Genomic DNA, 11201 nt, shown 5'->3' on the forward strand with positions numbered 1-11201 from the left:
AGGGGATACTAATCATCATCCCTTAGACGGAAAATTATAAACTCTACTGAGCTGGACTGGGGTCAAACTGGTGACCTATAGATGAAAGGCTCTGTAGCTCATTAGTAGTGCCCTGAGGCATCCAATCCCTCACAAAAATGCTAATAACACACCGTCAAAAATTAGGCTTGTTTTCTTGAAATATAAATTTATTAAATGCAGTTCTAATACAATATTAACACAACAGCCAAATTCTCTTTTCCACAGATTGTTTCTGCAATATAATACCATTTCCCATTAGAACTATTCCATGATCACATTTGGGGTGGGGGGGACACATACATACACAAAAACCATGTAAAAGAACATTAAGATTGCAAAGACAAGTACTCCAAAATTAAGACTTTCCGGAATTAAAATTACCAGTGCAAACCTGCATCTTCCCATATGTTCATGGTACTCTTTAGTTACATGCTCACACACTATTTTCCCACATAGTTGTTCAGCAGTATTTTAACCCAGGACTTTCAGAGCCAAAGGATAGGTGGCTTCCACTTCAACTAGAAGACCAACTGGTAGCACAGGTAGGCTGTCCTGTGTGGTACAGTCCCTAGAGGGGACATAGGACTTTGCCCATTTGTTACCCAATATTCCACTATTGTCTTAAGCATTTATGTATCTACTCCTGAGGTCTATTCCTGGTTCTAAGAGCAAACTGTTATCTAGTGGCTAGATCAGTGGGTACATACAGTAAGCCAAACCTATATAAGCTGGATATGAGTCAACAGTGTGCCATTGTTGCCAAGAAGGCCAATGGCATTTTGGGATGTATAAGTAGGGGCATTGCTAGCAGATTGAGGGATGTGATCATTCCCCTCTATTTGACATTGGTGAGGCCTCATTGTTAGGATATAGATATTCAGGCCTGTCTGTAAAGGCCTGTACTTTAAGAATTTAGGGGTATTCTTATCACTTGGCTAGTTCTAGAAGTATAAAAGAAAGAATCAAAATCACTGTCTGCTGGTGTAAGGGCCTTCTCTTACTGTGACAGTCTGAGGCCCTGTGCTTAGGCTAAGGCCTTTGGCTAAGCAGCAGAGGCAGCCATAAGCTAGGAAGCGAACGGTCACATCCTCACATTCCAAACTAGTCACATTGAAATAAGGTGCTATTGGGCTGTTAGGAATACAATCCTGTCCTGAATACAATCCTGTCCTGATAATGCCTATCACCTCCAGAGAAAGGGAAGTGCCTAGAAAATGTAAAAGGAAACAGCATCCTGTCTGGCAAGAACTCACTTATCAATACTGGGATGTGAAATCCTCACTTCTGTATTGTTTTGTCATTATAGTTCCCACTTTGCTATTGTTTGTCTGTATAATCTCTGTCTGGTTCTGTGATTGTTCCTGTCTGCTGTATAATTAATTTTGCTGGGTGTAAACTAATTAAGGTGGTGGGATATAATTGGTTACATAATCATGTTACAATATGTTAGGATTGGTTAGTTACATTTCAGGAAAATGATTGGTTAAGGTATAGCTAAGCAGAACTGAAGTTTTACTATATAATCTGTAGTCAATGAGGAAGTGAGTGGGCCTTGGTGGGAGGGGGTGGGTGTGTGTGAGGGAGAGATGGGAACAGGGTATGGGGGTGGAGAAATTGGAACCATGTTTTGCTAAAGGGGGAAATGGGAACAGGGAATGGGAGTAAGGAAACTGGAATCCTGTTTGGCTAAAGGGAGAAATGGGAACAGGGACACAGGTGTAAGGCTCTGTGGTGTCAGAGCTGGGAAGGAGGATACTAAGGAAGGAAACTGGAATCATGCTTGCTGGAAGTTCACCCCAATAAACATCGAATTGTTTGCACCTTTGGACTTCGGGTATTGTTGCTCTCTGTTCATGCGAGAAGAACCAGGGAAGTAAGTGGGTGAAGGAATAAGCCCCCTAACACTCATCTGGAGTACGGTGTCCAGTTTTGGGCCCCACACTACAAGAAGGATGTGAAAAAATTGGAAAGCGTCCAGTGGAGGGCAACAAAAATGATTAGGGGACTGGAACACATGACTTATGAGGAGAGGCTAAGGGAACTGGGATTGTTTAGTCTGCGGAAGAGAAGAATGAGGGGGGATTTGATAGCTGCTTTCAACTACCTGAAAGGGGGTTCCAAAGAGGATGGATCTAGACTGTTCTCAGTGGTAGCAGATGACAGAACAAGGAGTAATGGTCTCAAGTTGCAGTGGGGGAGGTTTAGGTTGGATATTAGGAAAAACTTTTTCACTAGGAGGGTGGTGAAACACTGGAATGCGTTACTTAGGGAGGTGGTGGAATCTCCTTCCTTTGACGTTTTTAAGGTCAGGCTTGATAAAGCCCTGGCTGGGATGATTTAGTTGGGGATTGGTCCTGCTTTGAGCGGGGGTTGGAGTGGATGACCTCCTGAGGTCCCTTCCAACCCTGATATTCTATGATTTGGCACATTTAGCTTCAAAGGCAGTATGGCCAAGTGGAGGAGACTTGTCTGGAAGAGACCTGGGTCCTATTCCCAGTTTTGCCTCAAATGACCTTATGCAGTTCTTCTGTTACCTTATTTAAAACATGAAAACTGATGGTTGCCTGCCTCCTGGGGTTGGGATGTGAGACGCTGATGAGTAAAAAAGGTAGTGAACTGCACAGAAATATTAACAGCACTTAACAGAAGTGAAACTAAAACCCATAGTCTCCTGGCTTTTTCCAGCCCAGTGTGTCTTCTCTTAGGCCAAATTATCTTTTTGGTGGGGAAAGGTCTCTGGGCAAGCATGGCAGAGCTAACAAATGTGCAAGTGTCACAAGAGGAGATGCAACACCAACTGACCTCAGTCGGCGGTGGGCGGGATCAAACCTGGCAGCTCTGGAGCTTAGTGTGTGAGCCTCTGCATGACCTAAAAGCCATATGGCTATTAGCTAAGGCTGTAGAGCAGACTCATTAATCTCTCTCTTTAAGTGGTATCGGTGCCCCAAGATGGGACAGAACACCACACCCAGGCGGTGTGTGGGTTACAGAGACACTTAACTAATCAAGTAAAGGCTGCAAGACAAATCCATCAGCACCTCCCCAGTATGTCAAAGGCTCCAGGATATTAAGGTTCCATTACCTTCTATCAGTTCTTTTAAAAGTTTATATGACGTTTTGTATTACTGAAGGGCCTACATCCCACCCTAGAGCTGGGGAAAGATAAGGTCTGAACTCTGCAGCTCCATCTCTAGTTACAAATATTTTGAAAGAGTCTGCTTCCTTGGGATGTCTACATCAGAGAGAGATGACAAGACCATGTCTGCTCAAGGAATTAATTTACTTTAAAAATACCCTTGAGAGCAAACGTGTGAAGTGACTGTCCTGACCCTTCAGTGAGAGCTGAGGCCATAGTTTTTTCTCACTGTAACCTCTTTGCCCTAACATTAGTTCTGCTGCTACCCATTGAACAGTGATTTAACCTGTAAATAACATTTCTGACAGGCAAGGTCAGCCTGTAACTAAATACAGTTCTACTTACATTGTGATTGAACAGGTACAAGCAGTCATAAGAACTGTAGCATTTGGAACAAATGCTGAGCTGGAACTTCCTGTTAGCATCTCAATCATCAACAGTATTGCACTAAGGGGAAAGCAACAAGAAGAGGAAAAGAGATCTGGATGGAACAACAAGAATTAGCAGTTAAAGAATTTCTCCTTGATATGTTTGACAAACTTTAATCCTCAACATCCCTGTGAAATCAAAGTGTTACAATTATAAATGAAGCTGAGGTTAAGAAACTTGCAGAAGATTACAAGGGGAATCAGTGTTAGTGCTCAGTACTGGAAACACTCCAGGCTGAATAAGATTAAAGAGCAAAAATCCTAGCTAAAACTGAGGGGGGGAAATAGTTTTCGCTTTTTGGTTGCAGAGAAATATGACAATATATCCAAGCAATACATTTCTGGGCAGTGTCAAAACACAGCAAACTATACAACATTTTAGAGATACCAGCTAAAGTACAGGATGGTCCAAGAATTGTTTTTGGAGATATCATTTACAAGCAACCAAAGCTTGAAGTAGACAAAGTCACCCTAACTTGCAGAGATCTAAACTGCAGTCCCACAAAAGTAACAAGAAGGGATTACTTCTCAAGTACAGAAGCCAGAATGGCTCAGCAAAAGGCTCCATTTGTACAAGCATAAGTGTCCAGAGTGGCTAATAAAAGAATGCATGGAAGACAAAACCACACCTTTACTGATCTGCTCTAAGGGAGCATTACCGTTCAGCTCATGAGGTGAAAAATACTATTCTAGAAGAGTAAGCCTTAACATCTGACCTTTGACATCTGGACTATGACAGCATTCAGTATTGCCAACTCCTGCAATTTCATCATGAGTCTCACGATATTTTGTGTTGTACTTCCTTAAAGCCCCAGTTCCTGGAGATAAACACTTAGGCAAGAGTCTCAGCTTGAAGTTAAAAAGTTGGTGCAACTTTGAGAGCTAGAGAAAAAGCTTGAAAACATGACTTGAGTGCACTCAAAGTTTCAAAAATGGATATTAAATAACTCCAAATTATGTAAGATTTACTCAGTTTTAAGCTGATCTCATAATTTTTTGGGCTGGGCTCATGGATTTTTAAACATTTGGGCTGGTAATATTAGCATCTCAGCCTCACTGAAGTTTAAGGGAAATTGAAACAGAGCACAATTTCCTCATGGGAACTGGAGAAGCACATATGAATGGAGGAAGGGATAACACACAGGGCAACCTTATCTTTGGAAACACCAGTAATGAAGGTTTAATGAGCCAGAGACAATAGTTTATACACTGGGCTTTTAGAAGAACCTACTTAAGAGTTAAATATTTCAGAGAAACAAAGCAATGTTCATAAGTATTGATACAGAGAAGATGTAGTACAGGAATCTGTCTCCATGGAAATCCTTAATTCTCACTATAGCTCTAAAGGAACATTTGAAAGAGGACATTGACGTATGAGACCCCCTTGAATACTTCCTGATAGCCAAGCTTGCATCAAAACTCTGATAAAAGAAACCCACGGTCTTGTTGATGGGGTCCTTGAGCTTAATCATAGAACCATAGGGTTAAAAGGGACTGCAAGGGTCATCTAGTCTAACCCTCTGCTGAGATGCAGGATTTGTTGTATCTAAATGGATGTGTCACACCAGAATGACAACTTGCTCAAAATTCTGTAAAACAGGAAACAGATGGTCTCATGAACCTTTAATGTCATAGATTCTGAGGCCAGCAAGGACCACTCTGATCATCTAGTCTAATCTCCTGTATAGCACAGACCATAGAACTTTCCCAAAATACTTCCTAGAACATGTCTTTTAGAAAAATATCCAGTCTTGATAAATTGTCAGTGATGGAGAATCCACCACCACCCGTGGTAAATTGTTCCAGGGGCTAATTACCCTCACTGTTAAAAACGTATGTTCTATTTCCAGTCTGAATTTGTCTAGCTTCAACTTCCAGCCATTAGATGGTGTTATACCTTTCTCTCCCAGACTGAAGAGCCCATTATCAAATATTTGTTCCCCATATTGGTACTTATATATGTTTGTAATCAAGTCACCCCTTAACCTTCTCTTTGTGAAACTATATAGATTGAGCACCTTGAGTCTATGACTAGAAGGCAGCTTTTCTAACCCTTTAATCATTCTCAAGACTCTTCACTGAACCCTGTCCAATTTATCAACATCCTTCTTGAGAATAATGCTCTCAAATACATCTTTAAGGTGACATGGCATCCTAGAAGCTGGCTATTTGGGCAGGAGAGGATTCAGTTCCAGCTCCCAACAAGTTCCCCAATGTACAAGCTTGGCTCTCAGGAGGGCAGAATTTGTGCCCAACAATGAAGCATGATGCCCTTTTCATGACTCCTGTTCTGCTACTCTGGTTCCTCGTCAGTTAAAGATCTGGCAGACAGTCTGGTATGACAGCAACAGCGAGGCTAAAGTGCAGTGCCTCACCAATAAATAAATCAAACAATGAACATGAATTCACAGTCTTCTCCACCTTCTTGGCTATTTTAACATCCCATGAATTTGAAGGCCTGTCTAGACTGGCAAAATCTGAGCTAAGAAAGCAAAAGGTGGTTCTGGACAAGATGAAATCTTTTCCTCTCCACCGTGCAAGGCAGAGCAAGAGTGGGATGTTGACAAGAGGCTCCAGCACAGCTGGACCAGCACACCAAAATTATGCCATTCAACTGGTAGGTGGTGCTGCTTCTCAAAGCAGTGAGAGAGTGGAAGTGAAGGACCCAGTCCTTTTCACCCAAAGCCCAATTAATTTCTGTTTGTTCATTCTGGATTCTCTGTGTGTCTTCTCCATGCCTAGACACATAGCATACAGTTAGAACAAGCTTTACTACAATACCAGCTTCATCCACTAAGTCTTAAACTTCCTATAGCATCCACAGGATCACCAGCACATCACAATGGCCATGCTAGATCAGACCAATGGTCCATTTAGTCCAGTATCCTGTCTTCTGGCAGTGGCCAATGCCAAGTGTTTCAGAGGGAATGAACAGAACATGGAAATTATCAAGTGATCCATCCCCCATCATCCACTCTCAGCTTCTGGCAGTCAGCGGTTAGGGACACCCAGACCATGGGGTCGCATCCCTGGTGATTAACCATTGATGGACATTTGCAAATTCTTTTTTGAATCCAGTTATACTTCTGGCCTTCAGAACATCCCCTGGCAACATGTTCCAAAAATTGACTGTGTGTTGTGTGAAGAAAGTACTTCCTTTTGTTCCTTTTAAACCTGCTGCATATTAATTTCATTGGGTGATACCTGGTTCTTGTATTATGTGGAGGAGTAAATAACGTTTCCTTATTCATTTTCTCCACACCATTCATGATTTTATAGACCTCTATCATATCCCCTCTTGGTCGTCTCTTTTCCAAGCTGAAAAGTCCCAGTGTTTCTAATCTCTCCTCATGTGGAAGCTCTTACATATCTTTAATCATTTTTGTTACCCTTCTCTGTACCTTTTCCAATTCTAATATATCTTTTTTGAGATGGGGCAACTAGAACTGCATGCAGTTTTCAAGGTGATGCTGTACAATAGATTTATGTAGTGGCATTATGATATTTACTGCCTTATTATCTATCCCTTTCCTAATGGTTCCTAACATTGTTCACTTTTTTGACTGCTTCTGCACATTGAGCAAATGTTCTCAGAGAATATCCACAATAACTCCAAGATCTCTTTCTTGAGTGGTAACAGCTAATTTAGACCCATCATTTTGATGTATAGTTGGGATTATGTTTTCCAATGTGCATTACTTTGCATTTATCAACACTGATTTTCATGTGCCATTTTGTTGCCCAGTCACTCAGTTTTGTGAGATCCCTTTGTAACTCTTCACAATCTGCTTTGTACTTAACTATCTTGAGTAATTTTGTATTGTCTGCAAATTTTGCCACCTCACTCTTTACCCCTTTTCCCAGATAATTTATGAATACGTTAAACAGCACTCGTCCCAGTGGGACACCACTATTTACCTCTCTCCAGTCTGAAAACTGACCATTTATTGCTACCCTTTGTTTCCTGTCTTTTAACCTGTTACTGATCCATGAGAGGATCTTCCTTCTTATCCCATGACTGCTTACTTTGCTTAAGTGCCTTTGGCGAGGGACCTTGTCAAAGATTTTCTGAAAGTCCAAGTACACTATATCCACTGGATCACCCTTGTCTACCTGTTTGTTGACCCTCTCAAAGAATTCTAATAGATTGGTGAGGCATAATTTCCCTTTACAAAAGCTGTTTTGACTCCTGTCTCCAACAAATTGTGTTCATCTATGTGTCTGATAATTCTGTTTTTTATTATAGTTTCAACCAATTTGCCTGGTGCTGAAGTTAGGCTTACCAACCTGTAATTGGCAGGATCACCTCTGGAGCCTTTTTTTAAAAAATTGATGTCACATTAGCTATCTTCCAGTCATCTGGTACAGAACCTAATTTAAGTGATACATTACATACCACAGTTAGTAGTTCTGTAGTTTCATATCTTAGTTCCTTCAGAATTCTTGGGTGAATATCATCTGGCCTGATGACTTATTACTGTTTAATTTTTCAGTGTTTTCCAAAACCTCCACTATTGACACCTCAATCTGGGACAGTTCCTCAGATTGGTTCCTTAAAAAGAATGGCTTAGGTGTGGGGATCTCCCTTACATCCCTTACAGTGAAGATCAATGCAAAGAATTCATTTAGTTTCTCAGCAATGGCCTTATCGTCCTTGAGTGCTCTTTTAGCACCTCGATGATCCAGTGACTCAGCAGATTGTTTGGCAGGCTTCCTGCTTCTGATGTACTTTAATAAGCTTTTGTTGTTAATTTGAGCCTTTTGCCAGTTGTTCTTCAAATTCTTTTTTGGACTCCCTAATTATAGGTTTACACTTGACTTGCCAGAGTCTATGCTCCTTTTTATTTTCCTCAGTAGGATTTAATGTCCAACTTTTTAAAGGATGCCTTTTTGCTTCTAATTGCTTCTTTTACTTTCTTGTTTAGCTATGGTGGCACTTTTTTGTCCTCACCATGTTTTTTAATTTGGGTATACATTTAATTTGAGCCTCTATTATAGTAGTTTTAATAAGTTTCCATGCAGCTTTTGGGCAATTCACTTTTGTGACTGTACCTTTTAATTTTCATTGAACTAGCTTCCTCATTTTTATGTACTTGCCCTTTCCTAGATTAAATGCTATTGTGGTGGGCTTCTTTGGCATTCCCCCCACCCGCCAAGGATGTGATATTTATGGCTGCTATTACTGAGCAGTTCAGCTATTGTCACTTGTTGTACCAAATCCTGTGCTCCACTTAGGACTAAATCAAGAACTACCTCTCCTCTTGTGGGTACCAGGACCAGCTGCTCCAAGAAGCAGTCTCTTTGACTAGCCAGATGTTTCTATCTTTCCCCTCATTGCCCCTGCTACACAGCTGACAAGGTCTCGTGTCTCAGCCTCTAGCTGAACAACTTTAGCCACTGTTCTGATCTGCAGTGTTTTTTATTTTCTTGAAGGATAACAAACACAATACCCCAGGCAATTTAAACCTAAAAGACTGGTATTTAGCTGTACCTTCAGTCCTAACAACCCAGCTGAGCTCTTCATTCCCCACTTTCATTTTCCTCAGATATACCTACATTCCCCATCAAAAAACCTTCTGTTTTCTCTCTATTGCCAAATTCAAATAACCCATTGGTTTCTTTACACTTTGTAACAAAATCCATTAAGCTGCATTTAATGAGATGAACCTAGTTACAGATCACTGGAAAAAATGCAATATGAACATTATTTTAGCAAGTATGACAACATGTGAAATAATCATATTCCTGGAAATATCCCCACTAGTGAGAGATCAAAATTACTAGGTTGGCTTATTAGCCACTGTTAGCTGGTATAGTGGATCGGTTTATTCAGCAAAGAGCCATCCAGGAGTTTATGGTTCACTGGGGTAGTAAAAACTCCTGAATCCTGCTAGAATCTATGCTAGTGGTAGAATCCCTACTGGGAAATGACACTTAATTAACTTCTGTAAATATATCCTGGGTGTGGAACACTCCTTTCACAGAGACTTTAGTCCCCCTACTTAGAGAATAGCCATCCTTAGCTTCCAATATTAGTCATCTGAACCTATTGGCCCTTCTACCCACCAGTCCTGCTTTCTTATTTGCTCTAGATATTGTGTTAGACCTAAGAAGGGAGATAACTTCCTGCTTGGTATAATTCAACTAGAGAATGTGCACTGTCACAATCACGAATGATTCATCAACTGATGTATCAGACTTTGCATATATTTAACAGGGGGAAGGATTTTTAACTGCAAGGTCATAGCACTCCTCAATGTGTGGAAAACACTCCAAGTCCCACCTTATTTCTAACCATCTTCATTGTCCTTTTCTAGAACTTTTGCATCTAAGTTATGTTTCTAAGATGACTCTCAAGGCTGGACATGCAACTCCTGGTCAAATATAGCATAACATTTTCAAGTTCTTTTTAATGCACCAAAGTATCCGATGTGACTGTACAAACTGATCTCTCCCACTGGGCTGACGTCTGTTCAGCTACCCACCACTGTTGCTCCTGAATCTTCTTCCTAACAGTTCGGAGCCCGGCCTGAGAGTCTGAGGAGCCAAATTGACTACGTGCGTTGAACTCCACTGAAGCTAATGGATTTATACCCACTTATGCCAGCAGTGTATTTTGCCATTGTGTACTACCTTATACCTACAGAAATTTCATCAGTCATGTTTATTACACAACATGATCAGCCTGCAGCTATCCTCCTTCAGTCTTCCACATATTTTACTACCCAGAATAATGTATTTAGGACTCTGCAGACTTCATCAGCTCCCTGTCCACTTCTTCCCTCAATGGTTTCTATGGATCTGCAGCTCTGGTCCCAAGACCAACCCCTGGAGAGTCCAGGCATCAACCTCTCTGCCCTAAGAAACAGCAATTTACTACTGACCAGAAACAGCCTGGTGTAAAGCTCTACTGACCTCAACTGAGTTGCCTTTGCTGATTCTAAGGCTAGATTTAGTCATATGACTCTTGTATTAATAACCAGTTATTTCACAACCAAGCTTGCGTGTTACCCTGTTTATTGCATTCATTATTTATTTTCCTTATGACTTTTTGAGGAACTCTGCCAAAAGTTCTTGTTTAGTTTTTTCAATGCATTCTAGAGAGGCACAATATTCCCTTGCGGACACTGTGCTGGCGTAACGTGTGCTGACCGCAGTCTTCTCTTGTACACTGAGTGCTAACAACACTGTACATCCCAACTGAAGCTTTAGACACAAGCTCCTAACTCGTCTCCATGCCATAGGCTGTGATGCTTTTTCCTCTCTGGAGGGATATGCCTATCAACCCTTGTCAGGGTACCATAGCCCTAACATGCAACTCACTCTTTAAGATGACTTATCCCACTCTAGATAGGGAACACCAAGGATACTAATTAGGTCCCACCTTACAGAGAAAGCTGAAGGTAGAGTGCAGTATAACAGGGTTCATTAGGGTCAGGTCCAATACAAGACACCATACCACATTCCTTAGTAAACTGTATTGCTTCAAGAGATACCACTTTCTTTAAGCTCCATTGTCTCCACATGTCCTGCGCATCTAAGATGAGATCTGCTTTGATGCATGGATTTCAGGTTCAAATGACAGTTCTTGCCAGTATCCCAAACCTCTATGCTTT

The sequence above is a fragment of the Natator depressus genome, chromosome 5 (genome assembly GCF_965152275.1).
Source record: "Natator depressus isolate rNatDep1 chromosome 5, rNatDep2.hap1, whole genome shotgun sequence".
NCBI classification, from domain to species: Eukaryota; Metazoa; Chordata; order Testudines; family Cheloniidae; genus Natator; species Natator depressus.